Source organism: Pleuronectes platessa, chromosome 10 (assembly GCF_947347685.1).
Source record: "Pleuronectes platessa chromosome 10, fPlePla1.1, whole genome shotgun sequence".
NCBI lineage: Eukaryota > Metazoa > Chordata > Actinopteri > Pleuronectiformes > Pleuronectidae > Pleuronectes > Pleuronectes platessa.
In genome coordinates, this window is record NC_070635.1 from 24,591,761 (window position 1) to 24,612,225 (window position 20,465).

General features: G+C 41.5%; 1 protein-coding gene and 32 non-coding genes across 33 annotated transcripts in view; all 33 read left to right on the plus strand.

Moving 5' to 3' along the window:
• Window positions 1-20,465, plus strand: part of snap91a (synaptosome associated protein 91a) — an 88,505-nt gene that overhangs the window by 52,308 nt on the left and 15,732 nt on the right. The gene's annotated exons all lie outside the window — the stretch shown is intronic.
• Window positions 236-306, plus strand: trnag-gcc (transfer RNA glycine (anticodon GCC)). Its single transcript has one exon. It is a non-coding gene; the product is annotated as a tRNA-Gly (tRNA).
• Window positions 777-849, plus strand: trnam-cau (transfer RNA methionine (anticodon CAU)). The gene has a single exon. It is a non-coding gene; the product is annotated as a tRNA-Met (tRNA).
• On the plus strand, window positions 1,336-1,406 carry trnag-gcc (transfer RNA glycine (anticodon GCC)). The gene has a single exon. It is a non-coding gene; the product is annotated as a tRNA-Gly (tRNA).
• trnam-cau (transfer RNA methionine (anticodon CAU)) lies at window positions 1,873-1,945 on the plus strand. The gene has a single exon. It is a non-coding gene; the product is annotated as a tRNA-Met (tRNA).
• On the plus strand, window positions 2,432-2,502 carry trnag-gcc (transfer RNA glycine (anticodon GCC)). Its single transcript has one exon. It is a non-coding gene; the product is annotated as a tRNA-Gly (tRNA).
• On the plus strand, window positions 2,964-3,036 carry trnam-cau (transfer RNA methionine (anticodon CAU)). Its single transcript has one exon. It is a non-coding gene; the product is annotated as a tRNA-Met (tRNA).
• On the plus strand, window positions 3,523-3,593 carry trnag-gcc (transfer RNA glycine (anticodon GCC)). Its single transcript has one exon. It is a non-coding gene; the product is annotated as a tRNA-Gly (tRNA).
• Window positions 4,060-4,132, plus strand: trnam-cau (transfer RNA methionine (anticodon CAU)). Its single transcript has one exon. It is a non-coding gene; the product is annotated as a tRNA-Met (tRNA).
• On the plus strand, window positions 4,619-4,689 carry trnag-gcc (transfer RNA glycine (anticodon GCC)). The gene has a single exon. It is a non-coding gene; the product is annotated as a tRNA-Gly (tRNA).
• trnam-cau (transfer RNA methionine (anticodon CAU)) lies at window positions 5,160-5,232 on the plus strand. The gene has a single exon. It is a non-coding gene; the product is annotated as a tRNA-Met (tRNA).
• trnag-gcc (transfer RNA glycine (anticodon GCC)) lies at window positions 5,719-5,789 on the plus strand. The gene has a single exon. It is a non-coding gene; the product is annotated as a tRNA-Gly (tRNA).
• Window positions 6,252-6,324, plus strand: trnam-cau (transfer RNA methionine (anticodon CAU)). The gene has a single exon. It is a non-coding gene; the product is annotated as a tRNA-Met (tRNA).
• Window positions 6,811-6,881, plus strand: trnag-gcc (transfer RNA glycine (anticodon GCC)). The gene has a single exon. It is a non-coding gene; the product is annotated as a tRNA-Gly (tRNA).
• trnam-cau (transfer RNA methionine (anticodon CAU)) lies at window positions 7,352-7,424 on the plus strand. The gene has a single exon. It is a non-coding gene; the product is annotated as a tRNA-Met (tRNA).
• Window positions 7,903-7,973, plus strand: trnag-gcc (transfer RNA glycine (anticodon GCC)). Its single transcript has one exon. It is a non-coding gene; the product is annotated as a tRNA-Gly (tRNA).
• Window positions 8,436-8,508, plus strand: trnam-cau (transfer RNA methionine (anticodon CAU)). The gene has a single exon. It is a non-coding gene; the product is annotated as a tRNA-Met (tRNA).
• trnag-gcc (transfer RNA glycine (anticodon GCC)) lies at window positions 8,995-9,065 on the plus strand. Its single transcript has one exon. It is a non-coding gene; the product is annotated as a tRNA-Gly (tRNA).
• On the plus strand, window positions 9,527-9,599 carry trnam-cau (transfer RNA methionine (anticodon CAU)). Its single transcript has one exon. It is a non-coding gene; the product is annotated as a tRNA-Met (tRNA).
• trnag-gcc (transfer RNA glycine (anticodon GCC)) lies at window positions 10,086-10,156 on the plus strand. Its single transcript has one exon. It is a non-coding gene; the product is annotated as a tRNA-Gly (tRNA).
• trnam-cau (transfer RNA methionine (anticodon CAU)) lies at window positions 10,627-10,699 on the plus strand. Its single transcript has one exon. It is a non-coding gene; the product is annotated as a tRNA-Met (tRNA).
• On the plus strand, window positions 11,186-11,256 carry trnag-gcc (transfer RNA glycine (anticodon GCC)). Its single transcript has one exon. It is a non-coding gene; the product is annotated as a tRNA-Gly (tRNA).
• trnam-cau (transfer RNA methionine (anticodon CAU)) lies at window positions 11,728-11,800 on the plus strand. Its single transcript has one exon. It is a non-coding gene; the product is annotated as a tRNA-Met (tRNA).
• Window positions 12,287-12,357, plus strand: trnag-gcc (transfer RNA glycine (anticodon GCC)). The gene has a single exon. It is a non-coding gene; the product is annotated as a tRNA-Gly (tRNA).
• trnam-cau (transfer RNA methionine (anticodon CAU)) lies at window positions 12,819-12,891 on the plus strand. The gene has a single exon. It is a non-coding gene; the product is annotated as a tRNA-Met (tRNA).
• trnag-gcc (transfer RNA glycine (anticodon GCC)) lies at window positions 13,378-13,448 on the plus strand. The gene has a single exon. It is a non-coding gene; the product is annotated as a tRNA-Gly (tRNA).
• On the plus strand, window positions 13,920-13,992 carry trnam-cau (transfer RNA methionine (anticodon CAU)). Its single transcript has one exon. It is a non-coding gene; the product is annotated as a tRNA-Met (tRNA).
• Window positions 14,479-14,549, plus strand: trnag-gcc (transfer RNA glycine (anticodon GCC)). The gene has a single exon. It is a non-coding gene; the product is annotated as a tRNA-Gly (tRNA).
• On the plus strand, window positions 15,020-15,092 carry trnam-cau (transfer RNA methionine (anticodon CAU)). Its single transcript has one exon. It is a non-coding gene; the product is annotated as a tRNA-Met (tRNA).
• On the plus strand, window positions 17,926-17,996 carry trnag-gcc (transfer RNA glycine (anticodon GCC)). Its single transcript has one exon. It is a non-coding gene; the product is annotated as a tRNA-Gly (tRNA).
• trnam-cau (transfer RNA methionine (anticodon CAU)) lies at window positions 18,460-18,532 on the plus strand. Its single transcript has one exon. It is a non-coding gene; the product is annotated as a tRNA-Met (tRNA).
• trnag-gcc (transfer RNA glycine (anticodon GCC)) lies at window positions 19,019-19,089 on the plus strand. The gene has a single exon. It is a non-coding gene; the product is annotated as a tRNA-Gly (tRNA).
• On the plus strand, window positions 19,945-20,015 carry trnag-gcc (transfer RNA glycine (anticodon GCC)). Its single transcript has one exon. It is a non-coding gene; the product is annotated as a tRNA-Gly (tRNA).

The following is a 20,465-nucleotide window of genomic DNA, read 5'->3' on the forward strand; positions in this document are numbered from 1 at the left end:
GAGATTGACAGGAATGCAGACAGAGCCTCTGAACACCTATAGCTGCCATAACACTGACAGGTGATCAACTTTCTGAAATCTAACATTTCAGATTCAGGAAGATTAACTGTCATTCCAAAACTTCAAAGGAGTCTTTGAAGTGGTTTAAACCACAGATAAATTGTCCTGGCAGGGCATAAGGGTCCCTTAATAGTACGTTTTCGAAAAATGTAAATGGTAAAAAAGTCATTTACAAGCATTGGTGGTTCAGTGGTAGAATTCTCGCCTGCCACGCGGGAGGCCCGGGTTCGATTCCCGGCTAATGCAACAGAGTATCTTTAGCCAATGATTTATATCTCAAGAGTTGGTGTATTGATCGCTATGTCCATACCATCCTTGTAGTCTAAGGCACTCTGGTATTGGTTCTGTCGTTTGCAGTGGAGTCCACATGGGCTGTTAGCCCCACCCTGCTCCAATTGGATTAATATCATTGATTTATAATGCTCACTTTTAACTGGTTTACAAACACTGATATGTCAGCTCCTTATGACTCTTGTTCTGGATGATTCAAAGTTTTGACAGCAATATTGGTTTTGTCCTAATGGCTTGGGACATAACATTTGGACTCTTTGGACACAGTACTGGGCAGCAATGTTCTAGATTACACACATGTATCCCGAATTTTCCGACGTTGGATGCGTATGGTTATTATTTGAAGTAGTCCTTCATATTTCCTCTACTTTTCCTCTACTTTTAAATATCGATTTTTTTTCTCACAAATTGTCTCTGTACCATTGGCCTCGTTGGCGCAGTAGGCAGCGCGTCAGTCTCATAATCTGAAGGTCGTGAGTTCAACCCTCACACGGGGCATGTTCCTTTTTACATGAGGTTTTGAGCGACTTTGCAACAAGTCATTTACACATTGCAATCCATAGAGGGTGCAGTTGAAAAGGACTGGAAACTGTGGAGACACTAAAGAGGAATGACGGCACGTGCATTTCAGGTTCCCACTGTAGAAATTAAAGAGTAATTTAGCATTTCTGGTGAAAAGCAGAGCAGCTGCAATTTGGACTACTTGCAGGCCAAACCATGTGGTGCTTCTTTGCTATGTGCAGAAAATTGAGATTGACAGGAATGCAGACAGAGCCTCTGAACACCTATAGCTGCCATAACACTGACAGGTGATCAACTTTCTGAAATCTAACATTTCAGATTCAGGAAGATTAACTGTCATTCCAAAACTTCAAAGGAGTCTTTGAAGTGGTTTAAACCACAGATAAATTGTCCTGGCAGGGCATAAGGGTCCCTTAATAGTACGTTTTCGAAAAATGTAAATCGTAAAAAAGTCATTTACAAGCATTGGTGGTTCAGTGGTAGAATTCTCGCCTGCCACGCGGGAGGCCTGGGTTCGATTCCCGGCTAATGCAACAGAGTATCTTTAGCCAATGATTTATATCTCAAGAGTTGGTGTATTGATCGCTATGTCCATACCATCCTTGTAGTCTAAGGCACTCTGGTATTGGTTCTGTCGTTTGCAGTGGAGTCCACATGGGCTGTTAGCCCCACCCTGCTCCAATTGGATTAATATCATTGATTTATAATGCTCACTTTTAACTGGTTTACAAACACTGATATGTCAGCTCCTTATGACTCTTGTTCTGGATGATTCAAAGTTTTGACAGCAACATTGGTTTTGTCCTAATGGCTTGGGACATAACATTTGGACTCTTTGGACACAGTACTGGACAGCAATGTTCTAGATTACACACATGTATCCCGAATTTTCCGACGTTGGATGCGTATGGTTATTATTTGAAGTAGTCCTTCATATTTCCTCTACTTTTCCTCTACTTTTAAAGATTTTTTTTCTCACAAATTGTCTCTGTACCATTGGCCTCGTTGGCGCAGTAGGCAGCGCGTCAGTCTCATAATCTGAAGGTCGTGAGTTCAACCCTCACACGGGGCATGTTCCTTTTTACATGAGGTTTTGAGCGACTTTGCAACAAGTCATTTACACATTGCAATCCATAGAGGGTGCAGTTGAAAAGGACTGGAAACTGTGGAGACACTAAAGAGGAATGACGGCACGTGCATTTCAGGTTCCCACTGTAGAAATTAAAGAGTAATTTAGCATTTCTGGTGAAAAGCAGAGCAGCTGCAATTTGGACTACTTGCAGGCCAAACCATGTGGTGCTTCTTTGCTATGTGCAGAAAATTGAGATTGACAGGAATGCAGACAGAGCCTCTGAACACCTATAGCTGCCATAACACTGACAGGTGATCAACTTTCTGAAATCTAACATTTCAGATTCAGGAAGATTAACTGTCATTCCAAAACTTCAAAGGAGTCTTTGAAGTGGTTTAAACCACAGATAAATTGTCCTGGCAGGGCATAAGGGTCCCTTAATAGTACGTTTTCGAAAAATGTAAATCGTAAAAAAGTCATTTACAAGCATTGGTGGTTCAGTGGTAGAATTCTCGCCTGCCACGCGGGAGGCCCGGGTTCGATTCCCGGCTAATGCAACAGAGTATCTTTAGCCAATGATTTATATCTCAAGAGTTGGTGTATTGATCGCTATGTCCTTGTAGTCTAAGGCACTCTGGTATTGGTTCTGTCGTTTGCAGTGGAGTCCACATGGGCTGTTAGCCCCACCCTGCTCCAATTGGATTAATATCATTGATTTATAATGCTCACTTTTAACTGGTTTACAAACACTGATATGTCAGCTCCTTATGACTCTTGTTCTGGATGATTCAAAGTTTTGACAGCAACATTGGTTTTGTCCTAATGGCTTGGGACATAACATTTGGACTCTTTGGACACAGTACTGGACAGCAATGTTCTAGATTACACACATGTATCCCGAATTTTCCGACGTTGGATGCGTATGGTTATTATTTGAAGTAATCCTTCATATTTCCTTTACTTTTCCTCTACTTTTAAATATCGATTTTTTTTCTCACAAATTGTCTCTGTACCATTGGCCTCGTTGGCGCAGTAGGCAGCGCGTCAGTCTCATAATCTGAAGGTCGTGAGTTCAACCCTCACACGGGGCATGTTCCTTTTTACATGAGGTTTTGAGCGACTTTGAAACAAGTCATTTACACATTGCAATCCATAGAGGGTGCAGTTGAAAAGGACTGGAAACTGTGGAGACACTAAAGAGGAATGACGGCACGTGCATTTCAGGTTCCCACTGTAGAAATTAAAGAGTAATTTAGCATTTCTGGTGAAAAGCAGAGCAGCTGCAATTTGGACTATTTGCAGGCCAAACCATGTGGTGCTTCTTTGCTATGTGCAGAAAATTGAGATTGACAGGAATGCAGACAGAGCCTCTGAACACCTATAGCTGCCATAACACTGACAGGTGATCAACTTTCTGAAATCTAACATTTCAGATTCAGGAAGATTAACTGTCATTCCAAAACTTCAAAGGAGTCTTTGAAGTGGTTTAAACCACAGATAAATTGTCCTGGCAGGGCATAAGGGTCCCTTAATAGTACGTTTTCGAAAAATGTAAATGGTAAAAAAGTCATTTACAAGCATTGGTGGTTCAGTGGTAGAATTCTCGCCTGCCACGCGGGAGGCCCGGGTTCGATTCCCGGCTAATGCAACAGAGTATCTTTAGCCAATGATTTATATCTCAAGAGTTGGTGTATTGATCGCTATGTCCATACCATCCTTGTAGTCTAAGGCACTCTGGTATTGGTTCTGTCGTTTGCAGTGGAGTCCACATGGGCTGTTAGCCCCACCCTGCTCCAATTGGATTAATATCATTGATTTATAATGCTCACTTTTAACTGGTTTACAAACACTGATATGTCAGCTCCTTATGACTCTTGTTCTGGATGATTCAAAGTTTTGACAGCAACATTGGTTTTGTCCTAATGGCTTGGGACATAACATTTGGACTCTTTGGACACAGTACTGGACAGCAATGTTCTAGATTACACACATGTATCCCGAATTTTCCGACGTTGGATGCGTATGGTTATTATTTGAAGTAGTCCTTCATATTTCCTCTACTTTTCCTCTACTTTTAAAGATTTTTTTTCTCACAAATTGTCTCTGTACCATTGGCCTCGTTGGCGCAGTAGGCAGCGCGTCAGTCTCATAATCTGAAGGTCGTGAGTTCAACCCTCACACGGGGCATGTTCCTTTTTACATGAGGTTTTGAGCGACTTTGCAACAAGTCATTTACACATTGCAATCCATAGAGGGTGCAGTTGAAAAGGACTGGAAACTGTGGAGACACTAAAGAGGAATGACGGCACGTGCATTTCAGGTTCCCACTGTAGAAATTAAAGAGTAATTTAGCATTTCTGGTGAAAAGCAGAGCAGCTGCAATTTGGACTACTTGCAGGCCAAACCATGTGGTGCTTCTTTGCTATGTGCAGAAAATTGAGATTGACAGGAATGCAGACAGAGCCTCTGAACACCTATAGCTGCCATAACACTGACAGGTGATCAACTTTCTGAAATCTAACATTTCAGATTCAGGAAGATTAACTGTCATTCCAAAACTTCAAAGGAGTCTTTGAAGTGGTTTAAACCACAGATAAATTGTCCTGGCAGGGCATAAGGGTCCCTTAATAGTACGTTTTCGAAAAATGTAAATCGTAAAAAAGTCATTTACAAGCATTGGTGGTTCAGTGGTAGAATTCTCACCTGCCACGCGGGAGGCCCGGGTTCGATTCCCGGCTAATGCAACAGAGTATCTTTAGCCAATGATTTATATCTCAAGAGTTGGTGTATTGATCGCTATGTCCATACCATCCTTGTAGTCTAAGGCACTCTGGTATTGGTTCTGTCGTTTGCAGTGGAGTCCACATGGGCTGTTAGCCCCACCCTGCTCCAATTGGATTAATATCATTGATTTATAATGCTCACTTTTAACTGGTTTACAAACACTGATATGTCAGCTCCTTATGACTCTTGTTCTGGATGATTCAAAGTTTTGACAGCAACATTGGTTTTGTCCTAATGGCTTGGGACATAACATTTGGACTCTTTGGACACAGTACTGGACAGCAATGTTCTAGATTACACACATGTATCCCGAATTTTCCGACGTTGGATGCGTATGGTTATTATTTGAAGTAGTCCTTCATATTTCCTCTACTTTTCCTCTACTTTTAAATATCGATTTTTTTTCTCACAAATTGTCTCTGTACCATTGGCCTCGTTGGCGCAGTAGGCAGCGCGTCAGTCTCATAATCTGAAGGTCGTGAGTTCAACCCTCACACGGGGCATGTTCCTTTTTACATGAGGTTTTGAGCGACTTTGCAACAAGTCATTTACACATTGCAATCCATAGAGGGTGCAGTTGAAAAGGACTGGAAACTGTGGAGACACTAAAGAGGAATGACGGCACGTGCATTTCAGGTTCCCACTGTAGAAATTAAAGAGTAATTTAGCATTTCTGGTGAAAAGCAGAGCAGCTGCAATTTGGACTATTTGCAGGCCAAACCATGTGGTGCTTCTTTGCTATGTGCAGAAAATTGAGATTGACAGGAATGCAGACAGAGCCTCTGAACACCTATAGCTGCCATAACACTGACAGGTGATCAACTTTCTGAAATCTAACATTTCAGATTCAGGAAGATTAACTGTCATTCCAAAACTTCAAAGGAGTCTTTGAAGTGGTTTAAACCACAGATAAATTGTCCTGGCAGGGCATAAGGGTCCCTTAATAGTACGTTTTCGAAAAATGTAAATGGTAAAAAAGTCATTTACAAGCATTGGTGGTTCAGTGGTAGAATTCTCGCCTGCCACGCGGGAGGCCCGGGTTCGATTCCCGGCTAATGCAACAGAGTATCTTTAGCCAATGATTTATATCTCAAGAGTTGGTGTATTGATCGCTATGTCCTTGTAGTCTAAGGCACTCTGGTATTGGTTCTGTCGTTTGCAGTGGAGTCCACATGGGCTGTTAGCCCCACCCTGCTCCAATTGGATTAATATCATTGATTTATAATGCTCACTTTTAACTGGTTTACAAACACTGATATGTCAGCTCCTTATGACTCTTGTTCTGGATGATTCAAAGTTTTGACAGCAACATATAGTTGTGTCCTAATGGCTTGGGACATAATATTTGGACTCTTTGTACACAGTACTGGACAGCAATGTTCTAGATTACACACATGTATCCCGAATTTTCCGACGTTGGATGCGTATGGTTATTATTTGAAGTAGTCCTTCATATTTCCTCTACTTTTCCTCTACTTTTAAATATCGATTTTTTTTCTCACAAATTGTCGCTGTACCATTGGCCTCGTTGGCGCAGTAGGCAGCGCGTCAGTCTCATAATCTGAATGTGGTGAGTTCAACCCTCACACGGGGCATGTTCCTTTTTACATGAGGTTTTGAGCGACTTTGCAACAAGTCATTTACACATTGCAATCCATAGAGGGTGCAGTTGAAAAGGACTGGAAACTGTGGAGACACTAAAGAGGAATGACGGCACGTGCATTTCAGGTTCCCACTGTAGAAATTAAAGAGTAATTTAGCATTTCTGGTGAAAAGCAGAGCAGCTGCAATTTGGACTACTTGCAGGCCAAACCATGTGGTGCTTCTTTGCTATGTGCAGAAAATTGAGATTGACAGGAATGCAGACAGAGCCTCTGAACACCTATAGCTGCCATAACACTGACAGGTGATCAACTTTCTGAAATCTAACATTTCAGATTCAGGAAGATTAACTGTCATTCCAAAACTTCAAAGGAGTCTTTGAAGTGGTTTAAACCACAGATAAATTGTCCTGGCAGGGCATAAGGGTCCCTTAATAGTACGTTTTCGAAAAATGTAAATCGTAAAAAAGTCATTTACAAGCATTGGTGGTTCAGTGGTAGAATTCTCGCCTGCCACGCGGGAGGCCCGGGTTCGATTCCCGGCTAATGCAACAGAGTATCTTTAGCCAATGATTTATATCTCAAGAGTTGGTGTATTAATCGCTATGTCCATACCATCCTTGTAGTCTAAGGCACTCTGGTATTGGTTCTGTCGTTTGCAGTGGAGTCCACATGGGCTGTTAGCCCCACCCTGCTCCAATTGGATTAATATCATTGATTTATAATGCTCACTTTTAACTGGTTTACAAACACTGATATGTCAGCTCCTTATGACTCTTGTTCTGGATGATTCAAAGTTTTGACAGCAATATTGGTTTTGTCCTAATGGCTTGGGACATAACATTTGGACTCTTTGGACACAGTACTGGACAGCAATGTTCTAGATTACACACATGTATCCCGAATTTTCCGACGTTGGATGCGTATGGTTATTATTTGAAGTAGTCCTTCATATTTCCTCTACTTTTCCTCTACTTTTAAATATCGTTTTTTTTTCTCACAAATTGTCGCTGTACCATTGGCCTCGTTGGCGCAGTAGGCAGCGCGTCAGTCTCATAATCTGAAGGTGGTGAGTTCAACCCTCACACGGGGCATGTTCCTTTTTACATGAGGTTTTGAGCGACTTTGCAATTACACATTGCAATCCATAGAGGGTGCAGTTGAAAAGGACTGGAAACTGTGGAGACACTAAAGAGGAATGACGGCACGTGCATTTCAGGTTCCCACTGTAGAAATTAAAGAGTAATTTAGCATTTCTGGTGAAAAGCAGAGCAGCTGCAATTTGGACTACTTGCAGGCCAAACCATGTGGTGCTTCTTTGCTATGTGCAGAAAATTGAGATTGACAGGAATGCAGACAGAGCCTCTGAACACCTATAGCTGCCATAACACTGACAGGTGATCAACTTTCTGAAATCTAACATTTCAGATTCAGGAAGATTAACTGTCATTCCAAAACTTCAAAGGAGTCTTTGAAGTGGTTTAAACCACAGATAAATTGTCCTGGCAGGGCATAAGGGTCCCTTAATAGTACGTTTTCGAAAAATGTAAATCGTAAAAAAGTCATTTACAAGCATTGGTGGTTCAGTGGTAGAATTCTCGCCTGCCACGCGGGAGGCCCGGGTTCGATTCCCGGCTAATGCAACAGAGTATCTTTAGCCAATGATTTATATCTCAAGAGTTGGTGTATTGATCGCTATGTCCTTGTAGTCTAAGGCACTCTGGTATTGGTTCTGTCGTTTGCAGTGGAGTCCACATGGGCTGTTAGCCCCACCCTGCTCCAATTGGATTAATATCATTGATTTATAATGCTCACTTTTAACTGGTTTACAAACACTGATATGTCAGCTCCTTATGACTCTTGTTCTGGATGATTCAAAGTTTTGACAGCAACATATAGTTGTGTCCTAATGGCTTGGGACATAAAATTTGGACTCTTTGTACACAGTACTGGACAGCAATGTTCTAGATTACACACATGTATCCCGAATTTTCCGACGTTGGATGCGTATGGTTATTATTTGAAGTAGTCCTTCATATTTCCTCTACTTTTCCTCTACTTTTAAATATCGATTTTTTTTCTCACAAATTGTCTCTGTACCATTGGCCTCGTTGGCGCAGTAGGCAGCGCGTCAGTCTCATAATCTGAAGGTGGTGAGTTCAACCCTCACACGGGGCATGTTCCTTTTTGCATGAGGTCTTGAGCGACTTTGCAACAAGTCATTTACACATTGCAATCCATAGAGGGTGCAGTTGAAAAGGACTGGAAACTGTGGAGACACTAAAGAGGAATGACGGCACGTGCATTTCAGGTTCCCACTGTAGAAATTAAAGAGTAATTTAGCATTTCTGGTGAAAAGCAGAGCAGCTGCAATTTGGACTACTTGCAGGCCAAACCATGTGGTGCTTCTTTGCTATGTGCAGAAAATTGAGATTGACAGGAATGCAGACAGAGCCTCTGAACACCTATAGCTGCCATAACACTGACAGGTGATCAACTTTCTGAAATCTAACATTTCAGATTCAGGAAGATTAACTGTCATTCCAAAACTTCAAAGGAGTCTTTGAAGTGGTTTAAACCACAGATAAATTGTCCTGGCAGGGCATAAGGGTCCCTTAATAGTACGTTTTCGAAAAATGTAAATCGTAAAAAAGTCATTTACAAGCATTGGTGGTTCAGTGGTAGAATTCTCGCCTGCCACGCGGGAGGCCCGGGTTCGATTCCCGGCTAATGCAACAGAGTATCTTTAGCCAATGATTTATATCTCAAGAGTTGGTGTATTGATCGCTATGTCCTTGTAGTCTAAGGCACTCTGGTATTGGTTCTGTCGTTTGCAGTGGAGTCCACATGGGCTGTTAGCCCCACCCTGCTCCAATTGGATTAATATCATTGATTTATAATGCTCACTTTTAACTGGTTTACAAACACTGATATGTCAGCTCCTTATGACTCTTGTTCTGGATGATTCAAAGTTTTGACAGCAACATTGGTTTTGTCCTAATGGCTTGGGACATAACATTTGGACTCTTTGGACACAGTACTGGACAGCAATGTTCTAGATTACACACATGTATCCCGAATTTTCCGACGTTGGATGCGTATGGTTATTATTTGAAGTAATCCTTCATATTTCCTTTACTTTTCCTCTACTTTTAAATATCGATTTTTTTTCTCACAAATTGTCTCTGTACCATTGGCCTCGTTGGCGCAGTAGGCAGCGCGTCAGTCTCATAATCTGAAGGTCGTGAGTTCAACCCTCACACGGGGCATGTTCCTTTTTACATGAGGTTTTGAGCGACTTTGAAACAAGTCATTTACACATTGCAATCCATAGAGGGTGCAGTTGAAAAGGACTGGAAACTGTGGAGACACTAAAGAGGAATGACGGCACGTGCATTTCAGGTTCCCACTGTAGAAATTAAAGAGTAATTTAGCATTTCTGGTGAAAAGCAGAGCAGCTGCAATTTGGACTATTTGCAGGCCAAACCATGTGGTGCTTCTTTGCTATGTGCAGAAAATTGAGATTGACAGGAATGCAGACAGAGCCTCTGAACACCTATAGCTGCCATAACACTGACAGGTGATCAACTTTCTGAAATCTAACATTTCAGATTCAGGAAGATTAACTGTCATTCCAAAACTTCAAAGGAGTCTTTGAAGTGGTTTAAACCACAGATAAATTGTCCTGGCAGGGCATAAGGGTCCCTTAATAGTACGTTTTCGAAAAATGTAAATGGTAAAAAAGTCATTTACAAGCATTGGTGGTTCAGTGGTAGAATTCTCGCCTGCCACGCGGGAGGCCCGGGTTCGATTCCCGGCTAATGCAACAGAGTATCTTTAGCCAATGATTTATATCTCAAGAGTTGGTGTATTGATCGCTATGTCCATACCATCCTTGTAGTCTAAGGCACTCTGGTATTGGTTCTGTCGTTTGCAGTGGAGTCCACATGGGCTGTTAGCCCCACCCTGCTCCAATTGGATTAATATCATTGATTTATAATGCTCACTTTTAACTGGTTTACAAACACTGATATGTCAGCTCCTTATGACTCTTGTTCTGGATGATTCAAAGTTTTGACAGCAACATTGGTTTTGTCCTAATGGCTTGGGACATAACATTTGGACTCTTTGGACACAGTACTGGACAGCAATGTTCTAGATTACACACATGTATCCCGAATTTTCCGACGTTGGATGCGTATGGTTATTATTTGAAGTAGTCCTTCATATTTCCTCTACTTTTCCTCTACTTTTAAATATCGATTTTTTTTCTCACAAATTGTCGCTGTACCATTGGCCTCGTTGGCGCAGTAGGCAGCGCGTCAGTCTCATAATCTGAAGGTCGTGAGTTCAACCCTCACACGGGGCATGTTCCTTTTTACATGAGGTTTTGAGCGACTTTGCAACAAGTCATTTACACATTGCAATCCATAGAGGGTGCAGTTGAAAAGGACTGGAAACTGTGGAGACACTAAAGAGGAATGACGGCACGTGCATTTCAGGTTCCCACTGTAGAAATTAAAGAGTAATTTAGCATTTCTGGTGAAAAGCAGAGCAGCTGCAATTTGGACTATTTGCAGGCCAAACCATGTGGTGCTTCTTTGCTATGTGCAGAAAATTGAGATTGACAGGAATGCAGACAGAGCCTCTGAACACCTATAGCTGCCATAACACTGACAGGTGATCAACTTTCTGAAATCTAACATTTCAGATTCAGGAAGATTAACTGTCATTCCAAAACTTCAAAGGAGTCTTTGAAGTGGTTTAAACCACAGATAAATTGTCCTGGCAGGGCATAAGGGTCCCTTAATAGTACGTTTTCGAAAAATGTAAATGGTAAAAAAGTCATTTACAAGCATTGGTGGTTCAGTGGTAGAATTCTCGCCTGCCACGCGGGAGGCCCGGGTTCGATTCCCGGCTAATGCAACAGAGTATCTTTAGCCAATGATTTATATCTCAAGAGTTGGTGTATTGATCGCTATGTCCATACCATCCTTGTAGTCTAAGGCACTCTGGTATTGGTTCTGTCGTTTGCAGTGGAGTCCACATGGGCTGTTAGCCCCACCCTGCTCCAATTGGATTAATATCATTGATTTATAATGCTCACTTTTAACTGGTTTACAAACACTGATATGTCAGCTCCTTATGACTCTTGTTCTGGATGATTCAAAGTTTTGACAGCAACATATAGTTGTGTCCTAATGGCTTGGGACATAATATTTGGACTCTTTGTACACAGTACTGGACAGCAATGTTCTAGATTACACACATGTATCCCGAATTTTCCGACGTTGGATGCGTATGGTTATTATTTGAAGTAGTCCTTCATATTTCCTCTACTTTTCCTCTACTTTTAAATATCGATTTTTTTTCTCACAAATTGTCTCTGTACCATTGGCCTCGTTGGCGCAGTAGGCAGCGCGTCAGTCTCATAATCTGAAGGTCGTGAGTTCAACCCTCACACGGGGCATGTTCCTTTTTACATGAGGTTTTGAGCGACTTTGCAACAAGTCATTTACACATTGCAATCCATAGAGGGTGCAGTTGAAAAGGACTGGAAACTGTGGAGACACTAAAGAGGAATGACGGCACGTGCATTTCAGGTTCCCACTGTAGAAATTAAAGAGTAATTTAGCATTTCTGGTGAAAAGCAGAGCAGCTGCAATTTGGACTACTTGCAGGCCAAACCATGTGGTGCTTCTTTGCTATGTGCAGAAAATTGAGATTGACAGGAATGCAGACAGAGCCTCTGAACACCTATAGCTGCCATAACACTGACAGGTGATCAACTTTCTGAAATCTAACATTTCAGATTCAGGAAGATTAACTGTCATTCCAAAACTTCAAAGGAGTCTTTGAAGTGGTTTAAACCACAGATAAATTGTCCTGGCAGGGCATAAGGGTCCCTTAATAGTACGTTTTCGAAAAACGTAAATCGTAAAAAAGTCATTTACAAGCATTGGTGGTTCAGTGGTAGAATTCTCGCCTGCCACGCGGGAGGCCCGGGTTCGATTCCCGGCTAATGCAACAGAGTATCTTTAGCCAATGATTTATATCTCAAGAGTTGGTGTATTGATCGCTATGTCCTTGTAGTCTAAGGCACTCTGGTATTGGTTCTGTCGTTTGCAGTGGAGTCCACATGGGCTGTTAGCCCCACCCTGCTCCAATTGGATTAATATCATTGATTTATAATGCTCACTTTTAACTGGTTTACAAACACTGATATGTCAGCTCCTTATGACTCTTGTTCTGGATGATTCAAAGTTTTGACAGCAACATTGGTTTTGTCCTAATGGCTTGGGACATAACATTTGGACTCTTTGGACACAGTACTGGACAGCAATGTTCTAGATTACACACATGTATCCCGAATTTTCCGACGTTGGATGCGTATGGTTATTATTTGAAGTAATCCTTCATATTTCCTTTACTTTTCCTCTACTTTTAAATATCGATTTTTTTTCTCACAAATTGTCTCTGTACCATTGGCCTCTTTGGCGCAGTAGGCAGCGCGTCAGTCTCATAATCTGAAGGTCGTGAGTTCAACCCTCACACGGGGCATGTTCCTTTTTACATGAGGTTTTGAGCGACTTTGAAACAAGTCATTTACACATTGCAATCCATAGAGGGTGCAGTTGAAAAGGACTGGAAACTGTGGAGACACTAAAGAGGAATGACGGCACGTGCATTTCAGGTTCCCACTGTAGAAATTAAAGAGTAATTTAGCATTTCTGGTGAAAAGCAGAGCAGCTGCAATTTGGACTATTTGCAGGCCAAACCATGTGGTGCTTCTTTGCTATGTGCAGAAAATTGAGATTGACAGGAATGCAGACAGAGCCTCTGAACACCTATAGCTGCCATAACACTGACAGGTGATCAACTTTCTGAAATCTAACATTTCAGATTCAGGAAGATTAACTGTCATTCCAAAACTTCAAAGGAGTCTTTGAAGTGGTTTAAACCACAGATAAATTGTCCTGGCAGGGCATAAGGGTCCCTTAATAGTACGTTTTCGAAAAATGTAAATGGTAAAAAAGTCATTTACAAGCATTGGTGGTTCAGTGGTAGAATTCTCGCCTGCCACGCGGGAGGCCCGGGTTCGATTCCCGGCTAATGCAACAGAGTATCTTTAGCCAATGATTTATATCTCAAGAGTTGGTGTATTGATCGCTATGTCCATACCATCCTTGTAGTCTAAGGCACTCTGGTATTGGTTCTGTCGTTTGCAGTGGAGTCCACATGGGCTGTTAGCCCCACCCTGCTCCAATTGGATTAATATCATTGATTTATAATGCTCACTTTTAACTGGTTTACAAACACTGATATGTCAGCTCCTTATGACTCTTGTTCTGGATGATTCAAAGTTTTGACAGCAACATATAGTTGTGTCCTAATGGCTTGGGACATAATATTTGGACTCTTTGTACACAGTACTGGACAGCAATGTTCTAGATTACACACATGTATCCCGAATTTTCCGACGTTGGATGCGTATGGTTATTATTTGAAGTAGTCCTTCATATTTCCTCTACTTTTCCTCTACTTTTAAATATCGATTTTTTTTCTCACAAATTGTCTCTGTACAATTGGCCTCGTTGGCGCAGTAGGCAGCGCGTCAGTCTCATAATCTGAAGGTCGTGAGTTCAACCCTCACACGGGGCATGTTCCTTTTTACATGAGGTTTTGAGCGACTTTGCAACAAGTCATTTACACATTGCAATCCATAGAGGGTGCAGTTGAAAAGGACTGGAAACTGTGGAGACACTAAAGAGGAATGACGGCACGTGCATTTCAGGTTCCCACTGTAGAAATTAAAGAGTAATTTAGCATTTCTGGTGAAAAGCAGAGCAGCTGCAATTTGGACTACTTGCAGGCCAAACCATGTGGTGCTTCTTTGCTATGTGCAGAAAATTGAGATTGACAGGAATGCAGACAGAGCCTCTGAACACCTATAGCTGCCATAACACTGACAGGTGATCAACTTTCTGAAATCTAACATTTCAGATTCAGGAAGATTAACTGTCATTCCAAAACTTCAAAGGAGTCTTTGAAGTGGTTTAAACCACAGATAAATTGTCCTGGCAGGGCATAAGGGTCCCTTAATAGTACGTTTTCGAAAAATGTAAATCGTAAAAAAGTCATTTACAAGCATTGGTGGTTCAGTGGTAGAATTCTCGCCTGCCATGCGGGAGGCCCGGGTTCGATTCCCGGCTAATGCAACAGAGTATCTTTAGCCAATGATTTATATCTCAAGAGTTGGTGTATTGATCGCTATGTCCATACCATCCTTGTAGTCTAAGGCACTCTGGTATTGGTTCTGTCGTTTGCAGTGGAGTCCACATGGGCTGTTAGCCCCACCCTGCTCCAATTGGATTAATATCATTGATTTATAATGCTCACTTTTAACTGGTTTACAAACACTGATATGTCAGCTCCTAATGACTCTTGTTCTGGATGATTCAAAGTTTTGACAGCAACATTGGTTTTGTCCTAATGGCTTGGGACATAACATTTGGACTCTTTGGACACAGTACTGGACAGCAATGTTCTAGATTACACACATGTATCCCGAATTTTCCGACGTTGGATGCGTATGGTTATTATTTGAAGTAGTCCTTCATATTTCCTCTACTTTTCCTCTACTTTTAAATATCGATTTTTTTTCTCACAAATTGTCGCTGTACCATTGGCCTCGTTGGCGCAGTAGGCAGCACGTCAGTCTCATAATCTGAAGGTCGTGAGTTCAACCCTCACACGGGGCATGTTCCTTTTTACATGAGGTTTTGAGCGACTTTGCAACAAGTCATTTACACATTGCAATCCATAGAGGGTGCAGTTGAAAAGGACTGGAAACTGTGGAGACACTAAAGAGGAATGACGGCACGTGCATTTCAGGTTCCCACTGTAGAAATTAAAGAGTAATTTAGCATTTCTGGTGAAAAGCAGAGCAGCTGCAATTTGGACTATTTGCAGGCCAAACCATGTGGTGCTTCTTTGCTATGTGCAGAAAATTGAGATTGACAGGAATGCAGACAGAGCCTCTGAACACCTATAGCTGCCATAACACTGACAGGTGATCAACTTTCTGAAATCTAACATTTCAGATTCAGGAAGATTAACTGTCATTCCAAAACTTCAAAGGAGTCTTTGAAGTGGTTTAAACCACAGATAAATTGTCCTGGCAGGGCATAAGGGTCCCTTAATAGTACATTTTCGAAAATTGTAAATCGTGAAAAAGTCATTTACAAGCATTTTTTTTCTCACAAATTGTCTCTGTACCATTGGCCTCGTTGGCGCAGTAGGCAGGGCGTCAGTCTCATAATCTGAAGGTCGTGAGTTCAACCCTCACACAGGGCATGTTCCTTTTTACATGAGGTCTTGAGCGACTTTGCAACAAGTCATTTACACATTGCAATCCATAGAGGGTGCAGTTGAAAAGTATGGAGGACCATACATGACTTAAGTAAAAATAAATAAATAAATAAATGTATAAATAAATACAGAAATAAATAAATAAATGAATAAATAAAAATGGAAATAAATAAATAAATACAGAAATAAATAAATAAATATGTTAATACCAAGAGAAATGTCAAAATAAATGTCTTAAATATATTTGCACATTTATTTATTCCCTGATACATTTCCTTTTCATTTGCAGTGTCCTTATGCTAATGAGAAAGGCGGGCCTAGCCGCAGTCTCATGCAGGATTGGTCACAGGAGTGTAATGATCCAGCCCTACTACTTCTGCCTCTCAATGCTGGTGTCCAGTAGCTGTTTGCAGCGTTGAGCCAGTTCACACTTAAAATGAACTAGTTCAAGTTCAGAGGGTTAGTTAAGGTTATTTTTTATTGGGATGATTTAGCTGTCAGTAGTCCTGACTGTGAGCGTCACGTCTCGTGTTGTACTGAGCACAAGGAGCGAGCCGAGAGGAGAAGGAGGAAACAGAAACTCCAGCTCGGTACAAACCACCTGCAGCTTCTGCTCTGATCATGAAGCCGCTGATCTCTGAGCAGATGTGACCAGAGAAGCTCTGTGTCTCCACTGTTCTACAAAGTCACTGAGCGGCTGTTTCACGGTGAAGAGCTCAAGTCTCAGTCACTGCCCGTGTCTCTGAGCGAGTGTGTGACGGAGCGCAGGGGCTGTGTGTGTGTGTAGCTCAGTTGACCAATCCTGCTCGAGACTGAGGTTAGGCCCGCCTTTCTCATTAGCATAAGGACACTGAAATGTGGAAATAAATAAATGTGGAAATAAATAAAAGTTGGAATAAAAGTGGAAATAAATAAATAAATGTGGAAATAAGTTTAAGACATTGATTTATTTAATTCTGCATTTATTTCCACATTTATTTATTTATTTCCACATTTATTCCAACTTTTATTTTTCGATTTCAGTGTCCTTATGCTAATGAGAAAGGCGGGCCTAACCTCAGTCTCGAGCAGGATTGGTCAACTGAGCTACACACACACAGCCCTTGCGCTGCTCCACACACTCGCTCAGAGACACGGGCAGTGACTGAGACTTGAGCTCTTCACCGTGAAACAGCCAGTTAGTGACTTTGTAGAACAGTGGAAACAGTGAAAACACAGAGTTTCTCTGGTCACATCTGCTCAGAGATCAGCGGCTTCATGATCAGAGCAGAAGCTGCAGGTGGTTTGTACCGAGCTGGAGTTTCTGTTTCCTCCTTCTCCTCTCGGCTCGCTCCTTGTGCTCAGTACAACACGAGACGTGACGCTCACAGTCAGGACTACTGACAGCTAAATCATCCCAATAAAAAATAACCTTAACTAACCCTCTGAACTTGAACTAGTTCATTTTAAGTGTGAACTGGCTCAACGCTGCAAACAGCTACTGGACACCAGCATTGAGAGGCAGAAGTAGTAGGGCTGGATCATTACACTCCTGTGACCAATCCTGCATGAGACTGCGGTTAGGCCCGCCTTTCTCATTAGCATAAGGACACTGCAAATGAAAAGGAAATGTGTCAGGGAATAAATAAATGTGCAAATATATTTAAGACATTTATTTTGACATTTCTCTTGGTATTAACATATTTATTTATTTATTTCTGTATTTATTTATTTATTTCCATTTTTATTTATTCATTTATTTATTTATTTCTGTATTTATTTATACATTTATTTATTTATTTATTTTTACTTAAGTCATGTATGGTCCTCCATAGAAAAGGACTGGAAACTGTGGAGACACTAAAGAGGAATGACGGCACGTGCATTTCAGGTTCCCACTGTAGAAATTAAAGAGTAATTTAGCATTTCTGCTGAAAAGCAGAGCAGCTGCAATTTGGACTACTTGCAGGCCAAACCATGTGGTGCTTCTTTGCTATGTGCAGAAAATTGAGATTGACAGGAATGCAGACAGAGCCTCTGAACACCTATAGCTGCCATAACACTGACAGGTGATCAACTTTCTGAAATCTAACATTTCAGATTCAGGAAGATTAACTGTCATTCCAAAACTTCAAAGGAGTCTTTGAAGTGGTTTAAACCACAGATAAATTGTCCTGGCAGGGCATAAGGGTCCCTTAATAGTACGTTTTCGAAAAATGTAAATCGTAAAAAAGTCATTTACAAGCATTGGTGGTTCAGTGGTAGAATTCTCTCCTGCCACGCGGGAGGCCCGGGTTCGATTCCCGGCTAATGCAACAGAGTATCTTTAGCCAATGATTTATATCTCAAGAGTTGGTGTATTGATCGCTATGTCCATACGTAGTCTAAGGCACTCTGGTATTGGTTCTGTCGTTTGCAGTGGAGTCCACATGGGCTGTTAGCCCCACCCTGCTCCAATTGGATTAATATCATTGATTTATAATGCTCACTTTTAACTGGTTTACAAACACTGATATGTCAGCTCCTTATGACTCTTGTTCTGGATGATTCAAAGTTTTGACAGCAACATTGGTTTTGTCCTAATGGCTTGGGACATAACATTTGGACTCTTTGGACACAGTACTGGACAGCAATGTTCTAGATTACACACATGTATCCCGAATTTTCCGACGTTGGATGCGTATGGTTATTATTTGAAGTAGTCCTTCATATTTCCTCTACTTTTCCTCTACTTTTAAATATCGTTTTTTTTTCTCACAAATTGTCGCTGTACCATTGGCCTCGTTGGCGCAGTAGGCAGCGCGTCAGTCTCATAATCTGAAGGTCGTGAGTTCAACCCTCACACGGGGCATGTTCCTTTTTACATGAGGTTTTGAGCGACTTTGCAACAAGTCATTTACACATTGCAATCCATAGAGGGTGCAGTTGAAAAGGACTGGAAACTGTGGAGACACTAAAGAGGAATGACGGCACGTGCATTTCAGGTTCCCACTGTAGAAATTAAAGACTAATTTAGCATTTCTGGTGAAAAGCAGAGCAGCTGCAATTTGGACTACTTGCAGGCCAAACCATGTGGTGCTTCTTTGCTATGTGCCGAAAATTGAGATTGACAGGAATGCAGACAGAGCCTCTGAACACCTATAGCTTCCATAACACTGACAGGTGATCAACTTTCTGAAATCTAACATTTCAGATTCAGGAAGATTAACTGTCATTCCAAAACTTCAAAGGAGTCTTTGAAGTGGTTTAAACCACAGATAAATTGTCCTGGCAGGGCATAAGGGTCCCTTAATAGTATGTTTTCGAAAAATGTAAATCGTAAAAAAGTCATTTACAAGCATTGGTGGTTCAGTGGTAGAATTCTCGCCTGCCACGCGGGAGGCCCGGGTTCGATTCCCGGCTAATGCAACAGAGTATCTTTAGCCAATGATTTATATCTCAAGAGTTGGTGTATTGATCGCTATGTCCATACCATCCTTGTAGTACTCTAAGGCACTCTGATATTGGTTCTGTCGTTTGCAGTAGAGTCCACATGGGCTGTTAGCCCCACCCTGCTCCAATTGGATTAATATCATTGATTTATAATGCTCACTTTTAACTGGTTTTCAAACACTGATATGTCAGCTCCTTATGACTCTTGTTCTGGATTATTCAAAGTTTTGACAGCAACATATAGTTGTCTCCTAATGGCTTGGGACATAATATTTGGACTCTTTGTACACAGTACTGGACAGCAATGTTCTAGATTACACACATGTATCCCAAATTTTCCGACGTTGGATGCGTATGGTTATTTGACTGACAAGTAGTCCTTCATATTTCCTCTACTTTTAAATATAGATTTTTTTTCTCACAAATTGTCTCTGTACCATTGGCCTCGTTGGCGCAGTAGGCAGCGCGTCAGTCTCATAATCTGAAGGTCGAGAGTTCAACCCTCACACGGCGCATGTTCCTTTTTACATGAGGTTTTGAGCGACTTTGCAACAAGTCATTTACACATTGCACTCCATAGAGGGTGCACTTGAAAAGGACTGGAAACTGTGGAGACACTAAAGAGGAATGACGGCACGTGCATTTCAGGTTCCCACTGTAGAAATTAAAGAGTAATTTAGCATTTCTGGTGAAAAGCAGAGCAGCTGCAATTTGGACTACTTGCAGGCCAAACCATGTGGTGCTTCTTTGCTATGTGCAGAAAATTGAGATTGCTAGTACTTTAATAGTACGTTTTCGAAAAAATGTAAATCGTAAAAAGGGCATTTACAAGCATTGGTGGTTCAGTGGTAGAATTCTCGCCTGCCACACGGGAGGCCCGGGTTCGATTCCCGGCTAATGCAACAGAGTATCTTTAGCCAGTGATTTATATCTCAAGAGTTGGTGTATTGATCGCTATGTCCATACCATCCTTGTAGTACTCTAAGGCACTCTGGTATTGGTTCTGTCGTTTGCAGTAGAGTCCACATGGGCTGTTAGCCCCACCCTGCTCCAATTGGATTAATATCATTGATTTATAATGTTCACTTTTAACTGGTTTTCAAACACTGATATGTCAGCTCCTTATGACTCTTGTTCTGGATGATTCAAAGTTTTGACAGCAACATTGGTTTTGTCCTAATGGCTTGGGACATAACATTTGGACTCTTTGGACACAGTACTGGACAGCAATGTTCTAGATTACACACATGTATCCCGAATTTTCCGACGTTGGATGCGTATGGTTATTATTTGAAGTAGTCCTTCATATTTCCTCTACTTTTCCTCTACTTTTAAATATCGATTTTTTTTCT